Genomic DNA, 27595 nt, shown 5'->3' with positions numbered 1-27595 from the left:
GAAGACTCTTGAGAGTGCCCTGGACAGCAAAGAGATCAAACCAGTCAATCCTAAAGGAAATCAACTCTGAACATTCATTGGAAGGACTGATACTAAAGCTCCAATACTTTGGCCACCTGATGTGAAGAGCCAACTCACTGAAAGAGACCCTGATGCTGGGAAAGACTGACGCCAGGAGGAGAAGGGGGCGGGGACAACAAAGGATGAAATGGTTGGATGGCATCACCAACTCAATGGACATGTATGTGCATGCATGCTCAGATTCTGCAACACTATGGACTGTAGTCAGCCAGGTTCCTCTGACCATGAGATTCTGGATCCAGGCAAGAATTCTGGAGTGGGTTGCCCTTTCCTATTCCAAGGGATCTTTCTGAACCAGGGATAGACCTGCATCTCTGGAGTCTCCTACACTGGCAGATAGATTTTTTGAGCAAACTCCAGCAGACAGTGAATGACACGGAAGACTGGCATGCTGCAGTCCATGGGACTGCAAAAAGTCAGACACAACTTAGTGACTGAACAACAACAAAGCAAATAAAAAGGTTATTAAATTCAGAAAGAGATTATGCAAGAAAGTAAATATAAGAAAATATAATAATATAAGAAAAGCTATGAAAACCTGGACAGCATATTAAAAAGCAGAGACATTACTTTGCCAACAAAGGTCCATATAGTCAAAGCTATGGTTTTTCCAGTGGTTATATATGGATGTGAGCGATGGACCATAAAGAAAGCTGAGAGTCGAAGAATTGATGCTTTTGAACTGTGGTGCTGGAGAAGACTCTCGAGAGTCCCATGGACTGCAAGGAGATCAAACCAGTCAATCCTAAAAGAAATCAGTTCTGAATAGTCATTGGAAGGACTATGTTGAAGCTGAAGCTCAATACTTTGGCCACCTGATACAAAGAGCTGCCACATTAGAAAAGACCCTGATGCTGGGAAAGATTAAAGGCAGGAGCAGAAGAGGGCTAAAGAGGATGAGATGGTTGGATGGCATCAATGACTCAATGGACATGAGTTTGACCAAGCCCCAGAAATTGGTGATCGACAGGGAAGCCTGGCGTGCTACAGTACATGGGGTCGTAAAGTCGGACACAACTGAGCAACTGAACTGAATTATATTAATATACCACAATATTTACAAAGCAGTAATAATGAAAATACTGAATCGAGATTTCAACACAAACACTGGGATAAAACTACACTGGTGGGATGAGGGGAGTCAGGAGGCAGAATGAGCGCCTCGTCTTTATATTTCAGAAGAAAACATAAATATCTAAAGCTCAAACATCAAAAGACAGCAGTAGTTATCTGAAAGCATGACTTTTAAATAACAAGAGAAAAAGCTAAGAGCAAAGAGTGATTACCCTGTAGGGAATGAGAAAACCTGTAGGGAATGAGAAGAGTAGAGCGAGGGGAAGTCAAGCAGCATTGGAATGCTGTTTTTCATTGACGACCTCGAATAACTATTCCATTTTATCAACTATGTACCTGTATTACCTAGCTTCAGATCCCAGGGATTTTTTAAAAAAATGTTTTAATGTCTAGTTTTAACACACTAGACAATAAGTAGAAAAATCCCCACTTTTTTATAAAAATTAAAATTAGAAAAAACAAAATATACAAGCCTAATCTTCAATTTCTGTGTTCCCTCTGCCCCAACTCTAGCTAATATCCTCTTTCCTATGAATCACCCCACATATTTCACTGCCTTACTGCTTAACCTACTGCAAACTACCTCCAGTTACCAGGACAGTGATTTTTTTCTTTTTGCTTCTTTAAACTTCTGGGTTTTTGCAAATTTTCTATATCAAGCATGAAGTGCTTTTTATATTAAGAAACACGTTAAATAACTTAAGAGAGTGGAAAATAGAAACTATCCTGAAAGATCCATCTAAAAGGTAAGTTCTTCCAAGAACTATCTTTCTTATAAATTCCTTTGAATTCATATCTACCAATATCATGTTTTTGTAACCCACAGTGCCCACAGCAGTGTCCTGATGAAATAGAGATAGAATTACAGGCTCATTTCAACCCTTGGTGCCAAAACCAAAAAACTATAACCAAAACAAACCCAAGTCTGATCTCTTTCAAAGAGCAAGCCTTCAAATGTTTGAAAGCTGTTAGCATGCTCATCAGTTTATCTTCTGCAGAAATGAAAGACTATTCAAGAGTTCCTCATGTGACATGACTTTTGCTCTTCAAAATTAGCACCAATTATTAATGCTCCCTAAGATCATGAGCTACTTTTTTTTAAAGAGGCTATTGAATTACCAAGACAAAATTTATGCTCAGCTAAAACTCTAAGACTTTCTAAAGTACACTCTTAGGCAAACTTCTCTACCTCCCTGCCTCATCGTGCATGGGCTTTTGGTGCCTTTTTTGGGGGTGGGGAAGGACGTTACATCCTTGTTCAGGACCTTAAATGCATTCTTTCTTTAAACAAAGTCATCTTGTTAAATTCCATTTACTGTTATATTCTGCTGAGATGTTCTGAGATTCCAATTTTGTTGCCGTGGTACTTTTCTCAAATTCTCCACAATCTGAAATAAACAGACTTACTATAACTTCATTTAAAGTAAACATAAATATCAACCTCAGAAACAAGAGTGTAAACTAGATAATCACCTGTCAAGAGGTATTTAGAAGAAATACCCATACTGGATGCAGACTGAACTCCTTAGGTTCTAAGACTTCTTCTAAACCTAATTTTATTCAGTAATTGATTAACTCTTGTCAAAACTTATTTCATTCCTTTAGCTACTCTCACGAGGGTGGCTCACCAGGATTTGCCAGCTTTCTAAAATTACTAAGACAAACTAAAAGAAAACCCCATGCCCAAATGGCGTCACTGGTGAATTCTACCAAACATTTACAGAAACATTAAGACAAATTCTTCACAAACTCTTTCAAAAAATAAAGAGGAGGAGTCCTTCTCAACTCACTTTATGAGGACAGTTATGATCCTGCTACCAAAATCAAAGACTACAGTAGGAAAACTGTAGACCAATATATACCTCTTTTAAATACAGATGCAGAATTTGTCAACAAAATACTAGCAATCTGTATCTGAAAACATAAAAAGGGGATTATACACCATAACCAAGTGGGATTTAGCCCAGGAATGTAAAGTTGGTTTAACATTCAGAAATCAATGTAACACGCCATGAAGTGAAGTGAAGTGTAAGTCGCTCAGTCGTGTCCGACTCTTTGCAACCCCATGGACTATACAGTTCATGGAATTCTCCAGGCCAGAATACTAGAGTGGGCAGCCTTTACCTTCTCCAGGGGATCTTCCCAACTCAGGGATTGAACCCAGGTCTCCTGCATTGAAGGCGGATTCTTTACCAGCTGAGCCACAAGGGAAGCCCTACACCGTACGTATCAACAGAAAAAACAAACAAACAAAAAAACACAATAGGGAAACATAACTCCTTTTTCCTTAAACTCATATTTCCTTAAACTTCAAAAAAATGGGGTATAAATAATACAAGAATGGAGGACATCTGTGGGGATGTTCCAGATTTTCCAAGCTACAGAAAAGTGAAACTGCAGTATCTGATCTGGCTATTGCAGATCAGATATAAACTCAATATCTGGATCCTATAGACAGAGGGTCACTTGTGAGTCTACTAACATAATGAGAATTCCGACAGATATGACAAAAATAAAAGTATCAATGTTAAGGTTACTAAAGTGGATAACTTTACTGTGATAACTGATTATCTGTAGGATGGTCTCTCCTATTAACCTTGATGGCAAACACTCTCCAGAGTTCAGCACTGTGCTAAATAATAATAGTTTACACGTGTTAAATGCTTAGCTAAAAAACATTAAGTGTTTATTACTTAGCCAGGTATTCTTCAAAATATTGCCATATTAGCTCCTCAAACTCAAAGAACGGTATTTTTGGTGGTGGGAGTTTAGTCACCAAGTCAGGTCCAACTCTTGCAACCCCATGGGCTGCAGCCTGCCTGGCTCCTCTGTCCACAGGATTTTCTGGGCAAGAATACCGGAGACGGTTGCCATTTCCTTCTCAAGGGGATGTTCCGGACCCAGGGATCAAACCCAGATCTCCTGCACTGCAGGCAGATCCTTTATGGACTAAGCTACCAGGGAAGCATATTATTAAGTTTGTATTCTTATTAAGCCTCTTTTAAAGACGAAGAAACATGCACAGAAAGGTGAATACTTTTCACCTTTGACTGTAGCATACAATCAGAATAAAGCATGTACACACGTTAAGCTTCCAATCTTAACCAAGAAACATTTGAGAGTTCCATTCTAAACTAGTATGTCACACTGCCACGAAAACTCATTGAACTCAGTTTAACTGCAAACCATCCAAGTGCACCTTCCCAAAACACGCTGATTCTACTAGTCTGCTCTTCATCAGTATTAAGAAACTTCTAGTTCAGAAGCTTGGAATTTCTGATGTGTCTGGTCCCAGACTAGCAAATCTGAACCCTGTCAATTCTTCCTTATTTGTCTGTTCCCTTCTGCTTTGTCTGCCACAAATGACCTGGAAAAGCTAGAAGCTGATAACACTACTTTAATTTTTTCCGAGATACAGACCATATAGCACAGTCAGACTGCCTGGGTTGGAATTCTGGCCACCGTGTCCTGGCTGTCATCTAGCAGGAGAAATGAATTTTATGGAGCCTCAGTTTCCCTCATCTGTAAAATGCTTCTGAACCACCTACCCCTGTGAAGATTCAGTTAAGTTGCAAGCCATTTAGAACCATGCCTGTCCAATAATAAGCCTCAACAAGTGTTACTATTAACATCATAATGTCACACTGCTGTTGTTCAAACGCTGAGTGGCTCCCACCGACAGACTAAAAGTTGAATGCTTTGACATTCAAAAGTTCTCCAGTCTGATGCCATCCTACCTCCGGAAAGATACCTTTCCACTACTTTGCTACCTAATTCGCAACTCCTACCCAAATGATCTGCAGTGGAATCACTAGCTCGGCAGAGGGCCTTCCGCCCTCTTCAAATTTTCGGTCGTCTTATCTGCCCTTAGGGTGCAAACTCTAAGCTCAGCTTCTTCGGCAGATCTCCCCACCCACCCAAAACCCCGGGTAACGTTTCTCTCCCCCGCCTTCCCGCAGGTTCTCCCCAACATCTGCTCCGCCCCCCTGCGCCGTCCCCAGCACCGCCCGCTTTGCAAAGTGAACTATCTTCCTCCGGCTCCCTTGGGGGCGTTGAGGTCTAGGGTTGGGGGTGTGTCCCGTTCTTTGTGTATCCCCCGGGCTCGCGGAGCCTAGAACGCGCACTAGGAAGCGATTTGCTGCAGCTACAAAAAAAGTTACGCACTGACGGAAAAAACTGGCCCGAAAAGGAACCCAGCGAAGCTGTTTCCAAACTGGGCAGGTGCCGAGTTGTCGGTGATGGGGGTGGGGTGGGGGGGGGGATATCCCGCAGGTTTCCCCGACGGGTCGCGCGGCGCTGAAGGGGGTCGCGCGCGGGTAGCGGGGACCGCCCCCCGCCGCCCCTCACCTTCTCCTCCTCTTCTTCCTCCTCCTCCTCCTCCCCGGCAGAACTGTAGACCTCAAAGTGGTGACGAGGGGTCATCCGGGGGCCCGTTACCACCTCATTTTCCTCTGCGCGCGGCGACGAGACGCGCGGGACCAGGACCGGGCCGACTGAGGAGGGAGAAGAGGGGGAACCGGGCCGGAGGGCGCGGGCGCTGGCGCTCGAGCGGGACGCACGGCTGCAGCCGGTGGGTTGGTCAGCGAATTAGTTCCATGACGCCCCCGGACCTGAGGCCGCCGCCGCCGGTCCCACTCCTCCAACCGCCGCCGCTTGTGCCCGGGTGGGGAGGGGGTTCCCTCTCGCCATAGGGCGGCGGGGGCCGGGGAGAGGCGGGGGGTGAGACCGGCTCTGCCCCTGCCCAGGGGAAGCGCCTCCGAGGGGAAATGGTGAAAGGGGGGGAAGGGGGAAAAATGAAAAGAAAAAAAAAGGAAGGGGAAAGGGGGGAGAAAAATAAGAAAAAAGCGAGACAGAGGCGATGCCGCGTCCGCTCGCGGGGAAGGCTGGGGAGGGAGGGGAGGAGAGAAAGAAGTGCCGGCTTCCTCGGCTCCGCCCTCGCGGACCGATTCCTAGATTCGCTCACTCCCTGTAAACAACCCTGGTCTGGTCTCTCATCCTCCCACTTTTTCCTCTCCGTCCAACGGACGTACTCAGAAGTTCGGAAAAAAGCTGGGCTGTTTTGGAAACGGGCCGGGAAAGTCTTTGGCATTGGGGTAGGAGAGGGGTAAGGAAAGCTAAAGGTGCGTGGACTCGTTCCCGTGGAGCAGCGGAAGGGTTTTCCATCGACGGCACGGTGACGTAAGCGCCTCCTCGACTCGCTGGAAAAGGCGTGCGGAGGCAGGAGAGTGCGCTGCGCATGCGCCCGGGGGAAAGAAAGACAAGGCTGAGCGCTCTGCTAGGGGGTGGGGTTTTATCTGGATGCTCTCCTATCCAAACCTAGGGCTACCTGGTTTTATCCAGCCCATCTTTGTCTCTAGGGCTTGTAAAAGGATCTTTTGGGGAAAAGCCGGCGATCTGTTGTGTAGAAGTCTTGCATTCTTTGTTGCCCTCGCAAAAAGTTCTGTGTTCTCTTCTCATCGTTGACATAAAAATAGAATTGCAGGGGTTTTTTGCTGCCACGTCGTGGGTGAAGGGAGATTCTAAAGTGTATTAGAGATCAGGGAAATTGCGGGGAGCATATTCTTAAGCACCTTTTCTTTTAAAACAGTAAATTACATTGCTGGCAGCCGGGAACCTACTTGGTTAGGCGCCAAGGAAATTCTGTACTCTTAACCAACGCATCTGAGTATTTCAGAGTAGGTTAACTACCACGTCTGTTAATGAGTGTGTGATAACATATAAATGTGTTTTATTTGGGGTTTCTTTACAGACTTTGGTAATTTTTTGCTTATGTTTTTAAATTGTTGTAGTTATGAAAAGAATAATAGAATTACAGAAAGTTTTGAAAGAGGAAAAACCCCCTCAAACTGAACTGTTTACAGAAGTAGTCATATTTGTGTTTTCCATTTCTGTTTTTTATATGCCTGTTTTTAACAATCACTTAAATTTGTTTTGAGCTTATTCAGCCAGCTAGGTGCTAATAAGATCTAGCAAACTGGAAGTAACTGAGACAAATAGCTTCTACCTTCGTGGAGTTTACTATCGAAACACAGAGGGAAACCGTGGAGCTAATTATCTTTAACTAAAATCACCCAGTAGGTTGATTTGTTTACTTGTACGTTGCATTCCCTTTGGAGAATATAAAGTCTAGGATGGCTGGGGTCTTGCATGTTTTATTTTACCCGGTATTCCTGCGCGTAAAAGGCTCTCAATACTTGATTACTGACTGAATAAACAATAGGAAATATTAAGATGGAAAATTGCAGGCTGCTATGGAAACACCTAATCCTAGACTAGTTAGGGATATCAGAGGAGGTTTCTGTGAGGAAGAGACATTTAAGATGATACTTGAAACCACTGGTCATCTAAGTGGGGAAAGTGTGATACAAGCAGAGGAAACAAATGCAAAGACTCTGGATCTCAGATATTAAAAAACTCTAAAAGCAGTGTGGCTGGTCTTCAGACAATTGAGGGGGAGAGCTCTGAGGTCAGAGGCAAAGGACAGGTCCCTATGACAGAACAGGGAAGGGAAACCCTGAAAGGATTTTTAGAGGGTCGTACTTTGCTTTTTTTTTTTTAACCCCGGACTTACCAGGTGGCGCTATTGGTATAGAACCCCCCTGCCAATGCAGGAGACATACGAGGTTCAATCCCTGGATTGGGAAGATCCCCTAGAGGAGGGCATGGCAACCCACTCCAATATTCTTGCCTGGAGAATCCCTATGGACAGAGGAGCCTGGCTGGCTATAGTCCATAGGGTCGCAGAGTCTGACACAACTGAAGCAGCTTAGCACACATGCATCCTTTTTCTTGCATGGTCTGTGTGGCTGCATGGTCTTCCTTCTACACAGGCAACATTTATTTTGCATAATACCATTCTTTGTTGGACAGTGAAATTGCTTATGATTTTTAGTACTGTAAGAATAATATCAATTCCATTCCCAGGTATGTAGTCAAAAGAAATGTAAACATGTCCATGCAGAAACTTCTATGTAAATGTTCATAAGGGCATTATTCATAATGACGGAAAAGGGAGACCACACAGACAATACACACAGCTGCTGAATGCATGGTCAAATGTCTATACAATGAAATGACACTTGGCCGTAAGGAGGTACTGATATATGGTGTAACGCGGATGACCGTTGTGAACAATGTGCAGTCTTGTGTGGCTGGCTGCTTTTACTTAGCATAATGATTCTATTTATATGAAATGTTCAGAATAGGCAAATCTATAGACAAAAGAGTAGATTGTGCAGCTGCTAAGTGGCTTCAGTCATGTCCGTCTCATTGTGACCCTCTGGACCATGGCTCACCAGGATCCTCTGTCCATCCTGTGTCCTCCAGGCACAAATACTGGAGTGGGCTGCCATGTCTTCCTCCAGGGTATCTTCCTGACCCAGGGATCAAACTCATGTCTCTTACCTCTCCTGCATTAGCAGGCGGATTCTTTGCCACTAGTGCCACCTGGGAAGCCTCAGAAAGTAGATTAGTGGTTGCTTAAGATTAAGAATGCAGATGTGATTGGGAAATGATGAGTAAAAGTTTTGGGGTTTCTTTTTGATGAAAATATTTTACAGTTGATTGGGGTGATAGTTGCAAACTCTTAAGTTACTAAAAGCTATTGAATGGTACACATTAAATGGGTGAATTATCTGAGATGTGAATTATATATCAAGAAAGCTGTTACCAAAAAAATGAAGGGAAAGAACAAAAAGAACAATTAACATCTTCGAGTGTAACCTTTTCTGGGTTATTTGCATTTTTATGGCTTTTGATGAATACCAGTTTGCCAAAGTGCTTGGCAGAAGAGTTGACTCAATTAAAATGTAACCTGGAGTATTTAAGAGCTCTCACTTCATTACATACTTAGCCTTTGTGAAGCTTAGTTTTAATAAAACTGTCTTATTGTCTGTGAGATTGCCGGTGACAGTTTAAATACTATAAATATAGTTAAAAGTAATTAATTGGTAAGTAAGGAACTTGTTCCAGTTGTTCTAACAAAAAATATGGACATTCTTTTTCTTCATTATGCATTCATAAGAATTTACATTTAATCACCATCACTTTTTTTATTAATAACTAATATTTTTAAAAATGAATTGCAGTTATAACAAATGAAAAGTCTTTGAAATTCTGTGAGAAAATAAGGCATATAAAGAAAACTTTAATACTACTGTATTGATAGGGAATTCATATTTTTTCATTTAAAAAATTTTAGGAATATTTTATCCCAAATAATGAACTACCTTTCTGCACATGGTGTGTGTGTGCTCAGTCGCATCCAACTCTTTGCGACCCCATGGACTGTAGCCCACCAGGCTCCTCTGTCCATGAGATTTTCCAGGCAAGAATACTGGAATGGGTTCCATTTCCTTCTCTAAGGGATCTTCCCCACCCAGGATCAAACTCAAGTCTCCTGCATTAGCAGGCAGATTCTTTACCATTGAGCCACCTGGGAAGCTTCTGCATGGTAAGTACTAATAAATAAAATATATTGATTACTTGCTATGTACCAGACATTGCACTGAGCACTTTTATTGCATTCTCTTGTGTTTATTCCTACAGCACTCCTCTACCATAGGTATTTTTGTCATCCCCATTTTTCAGAAGATAAAGAAGTAAAGTGAAAAACAACAACAATAATAAAATAAGAGGTAAAGTAAATCCTCAAGACAGGTCACACAGCTTGGATAGGCACAGCCAGGATTCCAGCTTGTCTGATTCCCGAGTCTGAAGTGTTTTTAGTTACTGCTCTTTACTGCCTCCCCTACGGGTATTTCTGGCTTGCGTGGAAGTCTGAACAAAAATACTCACCCTCTGGTTATTTTTGCCTTGCCTTTAATCTTAGAACAAATATTCAAACAAAAGTTTTTAGTGAGTAGTTCATATTTGTGTTTCTAGAGAGTTGAGTTCTGCTTGAAAACAGGTTATTAACATTTTCTTACATTTGTTTTATTTCATGACTAAAATATGGGATCTTGAAATAGAAACGTGCCTTGCTTCCAATGCAGAGTGACAGAGTAAGGAGGAAGCTGAGAAGCAGGGTGCTCTCAAAATAAAAGCTCTGTTCTGAAATGCAATATAGTGTGAAGTGAGACCACTCCAGAACTCTAGGACAACTTGAGGGGAATCAAGTTGAGGAGCAAAGTCGTTTGCTATCTGTAATCTTTCAAGAAAAATAATTAGAAACAGGCTGCTTACCTTTTTGTGAATATAGAAGATAAGGCTTTGTTTAATCTTTAAAGAGAGAAATTTCTAGTCTCCTTTGTCTTAAATGAAATTTTAGAGTAATGTTTTCAGCAGACAATTTATGAAGGTACTATCCTATAAGAGAAACACCAAAAGAACAAAAAGAGTGATTTATTGTCCTTATAATCACTTACCTTTAGCATTTAGCTTCAAGATCCTTTTTACAGCCTCCCAATTACTTGTTTTCTTTAATCTCTACAGAGACAATTTAAGAGGAGTAAACCTGTCAAATAGACATTAAGAGAAAAGGAGTCCACGTTCACCAAATAATATAAAAGACCACCTACTCACTATTATTTAATTGAAGTGTAGTTAATTTACAATGTTGTGTTAGTTTCGGGTACACAGCAAAGTGATTTGGTTTTATATATATATATATATTCTTTTCCAAATTCTCTTCCATTATAGGTGATTACAAGATATTGAATGTAAGTTCCCTATGCTATGCAGTAGGTCCTTGTGGTTTGTTTATACCTCCTCCTTACTATTAACTGGGGAGAAAGTGCTCAGAGAAAACAAGTCAAAAGTTCTAAAATAGGAAGCCGCAAGCTGCTTTCCAGTCTTTGACCAACTCTGAATAAAACCTTGCTTTAGGTTTCTTGGTATGTAGGTGCTTATTGAGAAAGCCTTCACCAGCAGGGACCATTGGTTGCATGCTTTCTTAAAAGGAGCCCCAGAAGCCCTTGTTTGAAATTTGTAAATCAAGAAGACTTCAGTAGAAACATTCTTTCCTTGTTGTTCTTGGGAAGAAAATACACCATTAAAATAATACCGTTTATTCTCACAAACTGTTTTGAATCCTGAGCCGCCAAAAAATATTTTTGTGTATCTTATGTAATCAAACTACCAATACAGATGATTTCTTCTGAAGCATTTGTGTGGGAGGTGTGGAGAGATAGGTAAACATCTTCCAAAGTGTATTTTTAGTTTCATCACAACATATATTTACTGTAATCCTTATTTCTTCTCACTGAAGGAAAAGAATTATATTTGGGAAATAAATTTAGATTATCCACAATCAGGGTTTCCAAGACTTTTCTCACATACATCAACTTCTTTTATTAGCAGACAGTGATTTAGTAAATATTTGAGACCCAGTTGAATATTGGGCTAGAAACTGGATGAGATTCAGAGAGGCATATGTGGTCCTGTTTGTAAGAAACTTGTATTCATTCATTTCTTAATTCAATATTTATTAGCTGTGTGATCATGAGCAAGTTAACCAGCTTCTCTATAACTTCACCTCAATTTCGTCAACTGTAAAATGGGATAATAATAGTATATCTCCTAGGTTTGTATGAGGACTAAATGGGATAATGTTTACAATAAGCTTAGATCAGCATAGGACATATAGAAAACACTAATTGTTAGCTTAACTTTTCTAACCCTTTAAGTGCCAGGATTGAGTTTGGTTATTTGTTCCCAAATGGCTTACCCTCCGTGAACTCCCTGCCTTGTACAAGGCAAGAAACAGAGAGGAGAAATTCTTTATGTTGGTCAGGAAAGGCTTTTATAGACTTGAATGTGGCATTAATTACTTGCTTTTGATCAAATTACCTTGAAACTTAGCTGTGTAAAACAGCAAGTATGTAGTATCTCACACCATTTCTGAGGCTCAAGAACTGTGAGTTCCTTAGCTGGGTGGTTATGATTTAGGATCTCTCAGAAGGCTGCAATGAAGTTGTTGACAGGAGCTGACATCGTCGTGGGACTGGATAATCTGCTTTCAAGTTCAGGGCTGGCTGTGGGCAGGAGGCTTCGGGCATTGCCCCTGGACCTTTCCATAGGCCTGCTGTAGTGACCACAGTCACCTGTGACTGCTCCCTCACAGGTGGTGAGAGAGAGATGGAGTGAGACTGAGATGGAAACTGCAGTCATTTTATAACTTAATCTGGGAACTCTTCTACTGTCACTTCTGCCATATTCTGTTTCCTAGAAGCAAATCAATAGGGACCTCCCTGATGGTCCAGTGGTTAGGAATCCGCATGGCAATGCAGGAGATGTGGGTTTGATCCCTGACCGGGTAACTAAACTCCCACATGCTCGGGAGTAACTAAGCCCTTGCATCACAGCTACTGAACCTTTGCGCCACAGCTAGAGAATCCACGTGCCACAAGGATGGATCTCACATGATGCAACATGCAACTAAGACCCAACACAGCCAACTAAATAAATAAATTCTAAAAAGAAAAAAAAAGAAACAGCAGCAACTCAATAAATCCAGCCTGTAGTAAAGAGCAGGGGAGTTAAACTTGAAGGGAGGAGTATCAAAGAATCTATGAGCATAGTTTTAAAACCACTGCAGGTATGGAAGGAAAAGTAACCATTTTGCTCCCTACACAGAAACACATTTATAAAGGCCAGGGAGCAGCAGAAACAAAGGAGTAGAGAGATACTAAGTTTCATGACATGTAATCTGGCCATGGCTAAAGAATTGAGGGGGCTGTTTTTATTCCTGTTTTTATAATGAGAAAATGGGTTTAGAGAGGTAAAGTAACTTTCCCAGTTTACACTATGCAGTTAGTAAATGGCAGAGCCAGATCTTAAATCCATATAATTCCGATTACAGAGTCTACAGTCTTATCACTAACTATATTGGGCAGGGTTCTTCAGAGATACAGAACCAAGAGGCTGCGTCTGTGTCTCTTTTTCTATGTGTATGGAGGGATTTTGAGAGAGAGATTTATTTTAAGAAATTGGCTCATGACTGTAGAGGCTTGGTAAGTCCAAAATTTGCAGAGGAATACTGGCAACTCTCTGGAAGAGCTGCAGTTCAGGTCCAAATGTAGTCTGCTAGCTGAATTCCTTCTTGCTCAGCCATTGTTAATTGAGACGTTCAACTGGTTGGATAAGGCCTGCCCACATTATGGAGGGTAATCTGCTTTATCCAAAGTCCACTAACTTAGTTGTTAAATCTCATCCCAAAACAAACAAACTCTTCATAGAAACTTCCAAAATAATCATGACCAAGTATCTGGGTACCATGGCTGACCCAAGATGACACATGAAATCAACACATGAAATTTTACTACCCTCTACAAAGATGACAACTTGAGGTCCAGATCACAAATGGCCCTGAATGTCATACTAAGCAGTTTGTTGGACTTAGGAAAATTAACCAAACCTACATGTCTGTTGACAGAGGCATGGAGAAAGATGATGTGGTACATATATAAAATGGAATATCACTCAGCCATTAAAAAGAATGAAATAATGCCATTTGTCACAACGTGGATGGATCTAGAGATTGTCATACTCTAGTGAAGTAAGTTGGAGGAGGAGAAATACTGTTTGACATCCCTTATATTTGGCATCTAAAAAGAAATAATACAAAGGAACTTATTTACAAAATAGACACAGACTTAAAGAACTCATGGTTGCCAGGGGCAACAGATGGAGGAAGGGGTAGTTAGGGAGTTTGGGATTGATGTGTACACACTGCTGTATTTAAAGAGGATAACCAACAAGGTCCTACTGTATAGCACAGGGAGCTGTGCTCGATGTCATGTGACATCCTGGATAGGAGGGGAGTTTGGGGGAGAATGGATACATGTATGTGTATGGCTGAGTCCCTTTGCTGTCCGCCTGAAACTATCACAACACTGTTAATTTGCTTTACTTCTATATAAAATAAGAAGGTAAAGAAGAAAATTAAAAAGTTTAAAAAGATGAACTGATAGCTCTCTGTGAGCAATATAACCTTGAACGTGTGATACTGGATGGGGTATTCCCGTGAAATAACTGTAATTCATTTAGGAAATGTATGTTGGAATATTTGTCTGTCATGCTTGATCTTCAATCATGTTTTGACAAATGACAAACATGGTTTTTATTAACATTATATTTTTTCCTTTCAGTGTTTTCCTTTTTCAGTCCATATGTTTTCGGTAATTCAGTTCAGTTGCTCAGTTGTGTCTGACTCTTCCTGACCCATGGACTGCTGCATGCCAGGCTTCCCTGTCTATCACCAACTTCCGGAGTTTGCTCAAACTCATGTCCACCGAGTCAGTGATACTATCCAACCATCTCATCCTCTGTCATCCCCTTCTCCTCCTGCCCTCAATCTGCCTTTCACATATTTTGAAATGACTTTCTTTTTTTTTTTTTTATTTTTTTATTTTATTTTTTTTTAATTTTTTTATTATTATTATTTTTTTTTTTTTTTTCCAGTGGGTTTTGTCATACATTGATATGAATCAGCCATGGTTGAAATGACTTTCATTTGAGAAGTATTTTTCTCCCCTGTTTGGACCTTTCTCTCTTTTCTTCCCTTTGATGCCTCATTTCAAGGTTTTCTTTTTTTAAAATTTTTAATTTATTTATTTACTTTGGGCTGTGACATGTCTTTGTTGCTGCACAGGCTTTTGTCTAGTTGCAGCAAGCAGGGGCCACTCTCTAGCTGCGGTGCACGGGCTTCTCTTGTTGTGGAGCGTGGGCTCTAGGGTGAATGGGCTTCAGTAGCTGTGGTGCATGAACTCAGTAATTGTGGTTCACAGACTCTAGAGTGCAAGCTCAACAGTTGTGGCACATGGACTCAGCCGTTCCTCAGCATGTGGGATCCTCCCGGACCAGGGATCAAACCCACATCTCCGGCATGGGTGGGCAGATTCCCCAAAACTGAGCCACAAGGGAAGCTATCAATGTTTCCTTTTAGTCATAGCTCCTACCAGAGTGAAATGTGAAATCGGGAAAGAAGACAAAAATGAGGGTGAGAAACCAGTTTGTAGACCAGCTGGACTTGGTGATTCCAAAGGTATAAATATTGTTCAAGTGTCATTTCTTTGCTGATGATGCATAAGAAAAACTGTTTCAATCTTGCTGCTGGAGATATTTCTCTTTGTAACTAACATAGAGCAGGAAACTTTACTGTGGAGCCTCAGAATTTAAAAGTGCAATGGTCCCAACTTATTCTTTTGACCTACTCCAGTCTGAGTCCCCACTGAGGACATTATACAGATAAGGAGTGGGCTGGGGAGTGTTATGAAGCATCTGAAAGTGGTATGGAATGTCAATCTATGGATACAGCCTACCAGGAGAGAAGAATGCTTCGCTTCAGTTGTATCTGACTCTGTGTGACCGTACGGACTGTAGCCTGACAGGCTTCTCTGTCCATGGGATTCCTCGGGCAAGAATACTGGAGTGGGTAGCCACGGCCTCCTCCAGGGGATCTTCCTGGCCCAGGGATCAAACCCACATCTCTTGCGTCACCTGCATTAGCAGGCAGGTTCTTTACCACTATTGCCACCTGGGAGAGAGCAAAATCTAGAACACCCATAGAGCAAAGGGTGCAACAAGTTGGCAAGGAAGGCAGAACCAGATTTGCAAAATATATAGGAGCTGAGACCATTTGGTAAAACATAAAGCAAGGTAAGAGAGATTGGGAGCTAAAGTTCGGACTCTAGATAATAGCCCATTTTCAGCTTTCCTTCTTAAGAACTGCAAGATATAATTTGTGAGCTTCAAAACACCCAGGGGTGTGGATAACACCACTAGGTGGTTTGGTGAGTTCTAGCTGATGAGCAGATTTTGTGTGAGTGAAGAAGACATCAACACCATTCAGAGGAGAAGCTAGTTTCCTAAAAAAGGAAAATTCAATGCATCAGTGCTTCTCTGTGTTCCTTCTCTTTCTCCTCTATCTCCTGTTGCTATAATGATCATCCTACAAACTCAGTCAAGTGTGAATTCCATCTTCAGAGAAGGGTTTCATTAATAGCATGAAAGACCAAATAAAGGTTTTACCAAAATCAGTTTCTTTCATTTTCTTTTATATCAACACAAATATGTCAATGATAGGAGATTTTGATAGTTTATGTAGTCATTCTATTTTTAATAAAGTTATACTTAAACCATCTTGGAAAAATATTGATAGTTTTCTTACTTTGCCTTGAAAGATTGCCAGTGGAGGTATATTTATAAATTCTCTAAGTACTCCATTCCAAAGGAATGATCCCCTTTTAGTTATGTTCCTTTGCATATTTCAGAAAGTTATTTTTAATATATTGCTCATTTGAACCACGATAATGGAAACTAAGATCCAAAGTGAAAGTGAAAGTTACTCAGTTGTGTTCGACTCTTGGACCCTATGGACTGTAGCCCGCTAGGCTCCTCTGTCCATGGGGTTCCCCGGGCAAGATAATGGAGTGCATTGCCATTTCCTTCTCTAGGGGATCTTCCCAACCCAGGGATCGAACCCAGGTCTCCCAAAGATCTAAGCATACAAGGTACTCTTCTCATCAACCCAGCTAATTTTGACTTAAATCTTAGAAAATGATCAGCTCATTTTGACATAAATCATATAACCACCTGCATTTTAGAGTTAAAATTACATACCCAAAATTCACTACTCCATAAGATCATTTCTGTTCCTGAATCCAAAGTGTCTTCTGAATGTTTAAGAATAATGTTGGGTAAGGAGGAAAAATAATGCTGGAGAAATATTGTGAGAGAAATCAAGTTTTATGCTAAAGAAACTGCAGTTTTCTATGGACTTTCCCTTCCTCCCACAATATCAGAACTCTTCCATCAAGACTTTCAGAGAGGCCCACTGATCAATTTTTATAAGTCCATTGTAACTTGGCCTCCTGACCACTATCAGGAATTTACAGTGTACATACAAATCGGTAATGAATATTAAAAGATTTATTTGAATGCCAAGTCAGTTTTTTTTTTTCTACTCAGAGAATTGTTGAATATAGAACAGGCTTCCTTTGACAGCTACTCCCACATGCATTATAATATATGCACCATATTCTCTACTGTAGAAAGTTACAGCTAAAGTCATAGAAATGGAATCTTGTCCAAATGAAAAAAAACAAGCCCATGTTACTAATAACATTGTTTTTATATTTATACATCTTGTATGTATCAGTATCTTGTTACCTGACTTTAAAATATGTTACTGCTTTAGTTTTAAAAATGTTCAAAAGCCAAGGGATTATTCACCAAGTTCTCATTAGTCACCAAAATAAATTGAATTTATAAAATGATGTTAGGGAGTATTGTTGATTTTTATAAGTTGAAAGGAAAGTTGAAAGTTAAAGTTGCTCACTCTTGTCTGACTCTTTGTGACCCCATGGACTATACAGTCCATGGAATTCTCTAGGCCAGAATACTGGAGTGGGTGGCCTTTCCCTTCTCCAGGGATCTTCCCAACCCTGGGATCAAACCCAGGTCTTCCCCATTGCAGGCAGATTCTTCACCAGCTGAGTCACAATAAGTTAGGTATACATTAAACAGAGGAAGTGAGACAAAAATGTAATCCCCCATGCTAACAATACCAGGATCCTTTATCATAATACTAAAATTATGCCTAACATTAAGAGTTAAAGTGCACACATGGTCATTCGCTTCAGTCGTGTCTGACTCTTTGTGACCCCATGGACTGTAGTCCACCAGGCTCCTCTGTCCATGGGATTCTCCAGGCAAGAATACTAGAGTGTGTTGCCATGCCCTCCTCCAGGGGATCTTCCCTGTTCAGGGATGGAATCCTTCTCCTTGCGTCTCCTGCTTTGCTGCTGGATTCTTTACCACTGAGCCTTCGGCAAAGCCTTAACTTAGTACAAAAACCAACAATAGGAAAGGTTCTCAAAAGATTGGGTACAGTGTCTACTCAATACTTTATTTTTTGTATTGAGTAAATGTATACATTTATTATAAACATGTAATGTAAAAGTCTATGTTTTACATTTAAAACTTCAGTAAAAACAAACATTCAGTAAAGTACACTGCAGTTGGTGTGTATCCTTATCTTCCACAGCAGCTTGAGGGGGTAAATGTAATGACAACAGGAATTTCTGGCTTTGAGCTCCCCCTATATAATTGCAGGCACCCCAATTCCTCCAGCACTCCAAATTCTTCTTTTCTCTTGGCAGGTCCTAGAGGAGTTCACTTGATCTCTTTGACAGTCTTTAAAAGAATCCCATCTCTTTGTTATCTGCTTGGTCCCTTTGGCTCAACTGCCCTGCAGGCTCTCTTCAGATGTGTACTGACCTCGGCACAACACTTTGGGGGTCCCTGTCTCAGAGTTTGGACTTACAATCATCCCTTCTCAGTGGCTGACTGATGTTGGATCAGGTCCCTTGTGGTCAGTGTCTATGTTGGTCTAGGTGAAGGGGGTGTGAAGCGAAGAAGGGGCCCTCTTTTTGCTGGTGTTCTAGTCCTTTCGTTACTGTGGCCACCTGATGCAAAGAGATGACTCATTGGGAAAGACCCTGATGCTGGGGAAGATTGAGGGCAGGAGGAGAAGGGGGCGACAGAGGATGAGATGGTTGGATGGCAGCATCCACTTAATGGACATGAGTTTGAGCAAGCTTTGGGAGATACTGAAGGACAAGGAAGCCTGGTGTGCAGCAGTCCATGGGGTGAGTGGGACCTCACTGAGCAACTGAACAACAACAACAAAGTAGCTTTTTTGTCAAGTCTCTTTTCTAAATTAGATCCTCGGAGGAGCTCCTTGGAAGAATTATTTCCTGGGGTGAAGTATCCTGGCCAGAGCAACACCACTCCATGTTGTATTTGCTGGTAAGTCGATGAAATGATGTCATTTCAGTAGAGGCTCTGTTTCTTCTTCTTCTGAGAGTAGGCATTTTAAAAAGTGAATTTTAAGTAGCTTTCAAATTCTTTGAGACTCAGCATGCCGTCATTTCTCAAAGGCACAATTGAAACACAACATGGCATGGTGTAGACCATTGCTGGTTTTAGCTGATTTTGCCAGCCACATTTACTAATAAAAACTGGAGTTATGGGGAACTCTATTTGACTCAATAAACAAATAGCCAAATATTATCTGAGCATCAGCTATCTACAAGGCCTTGTTGTTCAGTGGCTAAGTTGTGTCCGACTCTTTTGTGACCCCACGGACTGTGTTCCACCAGGCTCCTCTGTCCATGGGATTTCCCAGGCAAGAATACCGGAGAGGGTTGCCATTTCCTTCTCCAGGAGATCTTCCTGACCCAGGGATTGAAACCACATCTCCTGCATTGCAGGCAGATTCTTTACCGTTGAGCCACCAGGGAAGCCCTTCTACAAGGCCTTGGGCTACATATCAAGCTGACCACAAAGCCAGGAGATAATGTTATAAAAACAAGTATGTGCCTTTCGGGAAATATGCAGTGACCATGATTTTAAGGGAAAGTTGGGAACAACTATACAAATATTTTGTGCAACAAAACTAGAAATTTCTGTATACCTCTGGAATGAAATTATCCAGGAAGTCATAGAGTTCTTAATTCAGAAGGCATTTTTGATCTGGCCCAGTGTTGGACTGGGCTTGTACTTACTGTTCTTCAGAATTGGAGGTAGACCAGATGGAAAGGAAGCAAATGGCCCCAAACTCATAGGTAAGTCTACCATTTTCCAGTGGCTTGGTGTGAATTTTTTCTAAGTAAAGCAAATGCTTCCTGTTGCTTTTCTAATAGGACCTTGGCCTCTAGTCTTTACTAGGTTATACATTTTTGGAGATCCCAAATTATTTCTTCCCTGAGGGAAAAATCAAAACATTATCATAAAAAAAATTATCATCATCAGGAAACTATGTAACTTGTCAACTATTTTGTGCTTTTATTCTCCTTATTTAGTCTTCTTGTTTTATTTTTCCATGTGGGATCTTAGTTCCCCAACCAGGGATTGAACTGGGTTGAACTACCTTCTGCACTGGGAATTCAGTCTTAAACACTGGACCACCAGGTAAGTCCCTTATTTAGTCATATTGAACTTACTTAAAATTGTACCTCTTATCACACTTTCAGAAATATTCTTAGGACATACTTAGAGTTCCCACTTTCCTAAGGACTCTTAAATACTCTTTAATTCTAAGATCCTACGGAGGGCTTAGTACATCTGTCTCACTTCCCAGACCTCTGTCTACTGCCCTTGTGTAGGTTCCCTGTAGAGTGGGATGTCAATCATCGCTCTAGAAATGTTCTGTGCTGGTCTCCTGGATTTATGTCAGGTGCCAATATATATGGAGAGAATTATCTGAAGGCCTGCATAATGATGGTCTTGTTTAGGACAGTGGTTAGGCTGTTGAAACAACATGCTCAGAAATACAAACACCAGAGGCCCTATCATATAGAACCTTGTCCATCTTGTTGCTTTCCCATTGTTTGGGAATTAGCTTCATTTTTGTGCTTGAGAATTAGCTAGCTCACAGTCACATACTGAAGCCATCCCATTTGGAGGGGAAAGAGTGAAGAAGCACCTAGCCCAGAAGTTACATTACTTCTGCTTACATTCTGTTTCCTATGCAGTCTTGAGGTATGTTTGGATCCAGCTTAAACTGTTATCAGTAGTATGGGAGAGAAAGGATATTGAGAAGATGATTAGCAAACTCTGCCCCACATTAATATGATCTAGATCTATTAAAAAATTGTTTTTTAAAAAGCAACAGCTGGATTTCCCTGGTGTTCCAATGGTTAAGAATCCACCTACCAATGCAGGGGGACACGCATATGACCCCTGGTCTGAGACGATCCCACATAGCTCAGGGCAGCTGACCCTGTTCATCGCCACAACTACTGAGCCTGCATCTAGAGCCCAAGAGCTACAACAAGAGAAGCCTCCACAATGAGAATCCCACACACCGAAACTAGAGAGTAGCTAGCCCCTGCTCACCACAACTAGAGAAAGCCTGAGGGCAGCAACGAAGACCCAGCACGGCCCAAAATAAAATTTAAAATATAAACACATTAAAAAAAAAAGCTAGCAGTTGGCATTTTGGCGGATGCATAACGTCCATCCTAGTTCCCCTGATATTCTTACTAGTATTTGGAGTGGGGTGGGGGTGCAGGTAGGAAGAAAAAAGTAAAGCTAAACTTTTGATCTGATCTTAGTCCAAGGTGCAGTAGTCATAACTATTCTATTGTTGTTCAGTTGCCAAGCCATGTCTGACTCTTTGCAACCCAGTGGACTGCAGCAAGCCAGGTTTCCTTGTCCCTCGCCATCTCCCAGAGTTTGCCCAAGTTCATGTCTATTGAATCAATGATGCCATCCAACCATCTCATCCTCTGTCGCCCCTTCTCCTACTGCCTTCCATCTTTCCCAGCATCAGGGTCTTTTCCATTGAGTCAGCTGTTTGCATCAGATGACCAAAGTATTGGAGCTCCAGTTTTAGCATCAGTCCTCCCAAAGAGTATTCAGGGTTGGTTTCCTTTAAAATTAACTGGTTTGATCTCCTTGAAGTCCAAGGGACTCTCAAGAGTCTTCTCCAGCACCAGAATTCGAAAGCATTAATTCTTTAGCACTCTGCCTTCTTTATGGTCCAGTTCTCACATCCATACATGACTACTGGAAAGACCATAACCTTGACTATATGGACCACATACTGTCTAGGTTTGTCATAGCTTTCCTACTGAGAAGCAATCATCTTCAAATTTCATGGCTGCAGTCACCATCTGAAGTGATTTTAGGGCCCAAGAAAAGAAAATCTGTCACTGCTTCCCTCTTTTCCCCTTCTATTTGCCATGAAATATGGGACCAGATAACATGATCTTAGTTTTTTTAATACTGAGTTTAACCAAGCTGATTTCCCTGCAAAAAAGTGTAACCTCAGTACTGTCACAAAGAGCCAGATTATGACTCTTTAGCCACTATACCTTGAATGTACATTAACACTATAACATATTCAAGATATAACCAATATAAGTAAGACTCTGATGCTGAATGTGCCCCTTTGCTAATGTAACTAAAATCTCCACACTTTTGAATGTCTTTCACTTTACTTTTTGTAGGTAGGGAGCCTTCGGGGTCCTCATTATTCTAGCCTCATGCCCTATTGACCCTCAACGTCCGGCTTCTTTGATGCTCGTCAAGCTGAGCTTCAGCACGCTGCTTGCATCGCACAGGAAGCCTGCAGACGTTAGCACATTCCACAGGATGCATGCTTCCTTCCTTAAGTGCTCTGAAAACGGAGGCTGATAAGTACACCATTGTCTCCATGAGGGATCTCTGCTGATGGGAACAGAAATTCCCTCAACTCAGCATTTTAAGTAGAGGTGGAAAGGCTATTTATTGAAGGATACCTATACTTTGAAGAATACAGAGTCCTGCTTCACAGGAATGAGAAAGTCATCCAATAGCTTCTGGGATCAGATGGTCTCTCACCTTGGTCTCTCAAGTCCAAATTTGGGCTGAACAGTTAGTCCTGAGATGATGAGAGTTAAACATCTCGTTAGTCGCAGAATATCATCTGACCAAATACCATAACTGGTACCAGGGGATGATCCCTCAAAGGAATTAGGTCAGCTGCTCCCCTGACCAAATAATTAATGCCTATTGCTTTCATGCACTCATGTTCAAGAATTGGCAGCTGTAGATGCTTGTGAATTGGTATCAGCTTCTGGACATGTGGTACATTTAAACCCTGGCTTATTTCTTATTTTGGACACTGCTCTTTCATATCTCCTTTTGAAATCTCTCATGTTTTCCGTCGTGTTCTCTTAAATTACCCATAGATATCATTTATAAACACATGAGTATATATTACAAATTTACCCTACAGCGGGAGTAGATTGAGGTTTCTGTGTGTTTGAAATCTATACAGTTTTAGAAGCTCTTTTGAAGCAAAATAAGAATATAAATGTATTATCAAAATTAGGTATGAAATTAATTCTCCATTTCAAATGACGAAAGGAACACAACAGAAATCTTTTAAATGAATGGTGCTTACATTTCATTGGGCATAAAATGCAGTATTTTTATTAAAATACAGATTTCTAGACAAGGATGCCCACTGTCACTACTTTCATTCAACATGGTACTGGGAATCCTAGCCAGAGCAATGTACATTGCAACAATGTTCACAATAGCCAGGTATGGAAACAAGAATCTAAACAACAGATAATGGATAAAGAAAATGTGATACACACACACACACACACACACACACACACACACACACATAGGAACACTATTCAGCCTTTTTAAAAAAGAAGGAAATCCTTCCTTTTGTGACAGCATGAATGAACCTGAAGGGAATTATGCTAAGTGTTACAAGCCATGTGTGTGCGCGCTCAGTCATGTCCGACTCTTTGCGACCCCATGGACTGTAGCCTGCCAGGCTCCTCTGTCCACGGAATTTCCCAGGCAAGAACACTGGAGTGGGTTGCCATTTCCTCCTCCAGGGGATCTTCACAACCCAGGGATCAAACCTGCATCCCCTGCATTGGCAGGTGGGTTCTTTACCACTGGTGCCACCTGGGAGACCCCTGTGAGGTAACAGATGTGTTAATTAACTTGAGTGTAGGAATCTTTTCACAATTAAAGTAAAATCAAATCACATTATTCACTTTTAATATATTGCAACTTTATTTGTCAATCATACCTCAATTAAGTTAGAACCCCCCCCCCCCCCCCCACACACACACACATAAAAAAGATGTTGTAAGAGTGCTACTTACCACACTGAGAGAGAAAAAAAAAAGAAGGCAAATTCCTGGGTTCACTCCTGACCAACTAAATCAGAATTTCTGGGGTAAGGTTCTAAACCTACATGTTAGCACCTGCATCCTCTGGTAGTCTGAAGGCCACATTTTGAAATGAACCAAGTGACTATTGTAGTGAATTAATAAGATTTTAATGATATATTTTTGTGTGTGCATTTACTGGGAATTTCAGTTATTCTTACTGTATGAAAGACTACAAATTTTGTATACAAGGTTTAACCGAAATATGTCATTAACTAATATTTTAATTTAGCTATTTTGTAACCAGAAAAAATAAATCAATGTAAAGAAGGAAAACCAGAAGCTGACAGAGATAATGAATATCATAATATTTCACAGGATATTTACATTATTTGAAAGAGAAAATGCCCCAAGGATGTCATTTTTCCATATCATAAAATAAGAGTAAACATATGAATACTAAAACTTTTAAAAACTGAGACTCAGTTAAAAAAAATTCCAATACTGTGATGATTGTACTTTATCACATATGTGTTTCACAAATTTTTATATATATGTATAATACATGCACACACACAGCAATTTAATAATAGTATAAATAAACTTTGCTTAGTCTTACGAGTTAAGAACAATTTTGTGAGTGAATTAATGGTCTTATCACATTAACTAATTGCTAATTAACTGATTGCTAATATGCATAAAGCTCAAAACATACATATCTGAAGAAATCACCTACATATTTATTTGTGACAGAAAAATATCAGTTAATGGAGTTTACTGAATTACAGAACTAATTTGATAGTGTTAACTATAGTACTCAAGCACAATCTCTGTAGAATTCATATTTACAATTAAAACATTCTCGTGTTAAGGGGGGGAAAAAAAGCCTGACTTTATAGCTTCAGGGAAATCCTTTTGAGTAAATTTAGGGGACTTCCAGACGTAGCAAAAATGAGATGGGGGAACCATCATATTATCACTTTTCTAATAATTGGAATTCAAATTCTTGGGACATCGCTGCATATTCTCTTCTTGGAAGACTGGTTCCTCCTGAGGATTCAGGTCTTCCTGGGCCAGGAAAATAAAGGGAAGAACCATCACCTCGGAGGTGGGAATCCGAAATCAGATTCTCAGTGTTTGGGGAGACATGTCAGTCAAGGAAGTTTTCAATGTTCCCTAGAATGGAGCTTTCATGGGATATGAATCATGTTTATTTTCGACAGAAAACTTTCTAGCTCCAAATGGAAAAACGAAAAAAAAAAAAACTCTTAACTTTAAAAAATGTTTCTCTATGCCAGAATGTTAGGAAACCACTGAGCCATCTAAGCCCTGAGGCTCGTTGGCAGAGTGCAGCTTCTTAATCTGTTCTCAGAGCCTCCCTGGCCCTGGGCCAGGCCTGGGTTTTCAGACCTACCATTGAGCTAGGAACAAAGGCACGTCTGGAGCGTAGCCTGCCTTCTCCAGGGAGTCTGTCTACCTCCTCCAGGTAAGTCAGGCTGTCGCAGGAGAATCCTTGGGACACAGAAAGCATATTGTGCCCCATGAATGCAGCCCTGTTGCAGGCCGGCTTTAGAACCCGTCATTAGACAATGCCATAGCTCTCCGCTCCCTGGAAAGGATCCTGCATGGGTTTGAAAGCTGTAATGTGATTTACAGCCTTATTAATTTCAGTTGCAAACTGAGCACATACAGAATGCTCTGTCTAAGCGATGAATAAACCTGAACTACACTGAGGAGGTTCGTGTCTGTTTGCACACTTGCACTTTGCCATAGTGTTCTCAAGTTCAGCTCCAGGCTCTCAGACAAAAACTTCCGACTGTTTACTGAGCCTGTTCAGACAGTACCCATATATTTGCCACAGTCACTTTAAAACTTGGTTTCCAATAAAGTTTGAGGCCCTGTATCTAGAATACTCTGACTTGTCTTCTAAGACATAGAAACTGAAGAACAGGGACTTTCCTGACGGTCCAGTGGTTAAGACTGCTTCCACTGCAGCAGGCACGGGTTCCATATCTAGTTGAGGAACTAAGACAGGCCTCACGGCCAAAAAAAAGGAACTGAAGCCGCCCTTGGCAACCTTCATACAGAGAAGGGTTTCTCAGTCTGAATGCTATGGATGTTTTGGGCTAATTCTTTTTATTTATTTATTTTTTGGCCTGACCAATGATTGAACCCGTGCCCTTAGCAGTGAAAGTGCAGAGTCTTAACCACTGACCTGCCAGGGAATTCCCTATTTATCTATTTTTCATTGTCATCTACTTCGATTTTGAAATTTTTCTTTTTTTAATTTTTATTTTATATTGTAGTATAATTGATTTATAGTATTGTGTTAGTTTCAGGTGTACAACAAAGTGATTTGGTTACACATATACATATAGCCTCATGACTCCGTAATAACCTATAGGCTAAGTAATTCTTTGTGAAACAGTTTTTGTGTGTGTGTGTAATAAAGTTTTATTAAAGTATAAAGGAGATAGAGAAAGCTTCTGACATAGGCATCAGAAGGGGGCAAAAGAGTACCCCTTTGCTAGTGTTAGCAATGGAGTTATATACTCTCCAATGAATCCAAAGAATGTCTGGAGGTTGCAAAGGCCTCACCAGACCCACTCCCATAATTTACATTTTAAGATAACAGAATTAGCCAGAGGGTTTGATCCAAAGACTGTCCTCAGTTTGTGAAAGAGTTGTCTCGTGCACTGAAGGAAGTTTAGCAGTATCTAGTTTCCTCGAGGCCTCAAGCATGCTAAATGCCACAGCCCAGGCAAGCAGTCAACAATAGTTTTGTTCCCACCTTCAAGCAGTTGGAGCCTACATCTGGCCTCTTCCCCTCAATGAAAGGCTTTGAACCCCTTTCCCCTTTAGAAGCTCTGACCAATCATCGCCAGCTTCCATCCTGATCTCTCAGCAGGCCAGAGGCTTCAACCCACTTCTTTGTATTTCTGCCTTTGATTCTGTTCTGTGAGCTACTCCCTGTCTTTCTCATGAATTCATTTTACACTGTCAATTTTTCCTTCAGTTCAGCAAATAGCAACCCTCTCTTCAGCTGCTCAGACCAGTAACTTGGGTGTCATTGCTGATTCTTTTTTTCTCACATCCTGTGTCACTCAGAGTCCTGGCAGAATGCAATTAGCAAACTAAAAGGTGTTGTTTAGTTGCTCAGTCACATCCAACTCTTTGTGACCTCATGGACTGTAAACCGCCAAGCTCCTCTGTCCAAGGGATTCTCCAGGCAAGAATACCAGAGCGGGTTGCTGTTTCCTCTTCCAGGGAATCTTCCTGACCCAGGAATCAAACCCATGTCTCCTGCGTCTCCAGCACTGCAGATGGGTTCTTTACAACTAAGCCACCTGGGAAGTCCTCATGGTCAGGTTAAGGGAAAGTAATAAGGAATGATGAAGCACCCAAAAGGGGATCCCCGTGGGAAGCCATAGCTACCCGAAGCTGGAACAGAGCAGGGGTGAGCAGGGTTTACCAGAACCAGCAAGGGCTGTGGTGTCAGGCAGCTGCCCGACAGGAGAGAAGGGCAGTGTTGCCACACTGCAGCCTGGCAGGGCGGGTGTCAGCCGAATAAACATTTCTGTCTTGTTCTCCCGCCCTCCACTTCACTTCATTGTCTGAACCCAACCAAAGGAGGATAGGAGAATCAAAGTGTGTGGTCCACGGAGGTCAGATCACCCATGCCCAGGAGGGAGCATCAGGTGGATCTGAAGGGACAGACTCCCCGTGTGCCCTCATCAGTGAGTCTGTCAGCTTCACTGGAAATAACATCCAGAGTCCAGCTCTCACGCCCTTCCTCCCTCATTCCTTCC

The 27595-nt window shown here is 41.3% G+C and overlaps 1 protein-coding gene and 1 long non-coding RNA gene across 2 annotated transcripts in view; one reads left to right on the top strand and one right to left on the bottom strand.

Moving 5' to 3' along the window:
- Window positions 1–5955, bottom strand: part of CCNI (cyclin I) — a 36137-nt gene extending 30182 nt beyond the window's left edge. The window contains exon 1 of the mRNA XM_061145748.1: window positions 5503–5955. The gene's annotated coding sequence lies outside the window, so the exon portion shown is untranslated. The remainder of the gene's footprint in view (window positions 1–5502) is intronic.
- Window positions 5956–7842: 1887 nt separating this feature from the next.
- Window positions 7843–24367, top strand: LOC133058783 (uncharacterized). The gene is made up of 5 exons (XR_009693377.1): window positions 7843–9791; window positions 18822–18906; window positions 19675–19724; window positions 19996–20070; window positions 22113–24367. It is a non-coding gene; the product is annotated as an uncharacterized LOC133058783 (long non-coding RNA).
- Window positions 24368–27595: the final 3228 nt, after the last annotated feature.

Source organism: Dama dama, chromosome 6, assembly GCF_033118175.1.
Source record: "Dama dama isolate Ldn47 chromosome 6, ASM3311817v1, whole genome shotgun sequence".
Classification (NCBI taxonomy): domain Eukaryota; kingdom Metazoa; phylum Chordata; class Mammalia; order Artiodactyla; family Cervidae; genus Dama; species Dama dama.
Note: the sequence above shows the minus strand (reverse complement) of the source record. Positions and strands in the feature narration are given on the sequence as shown.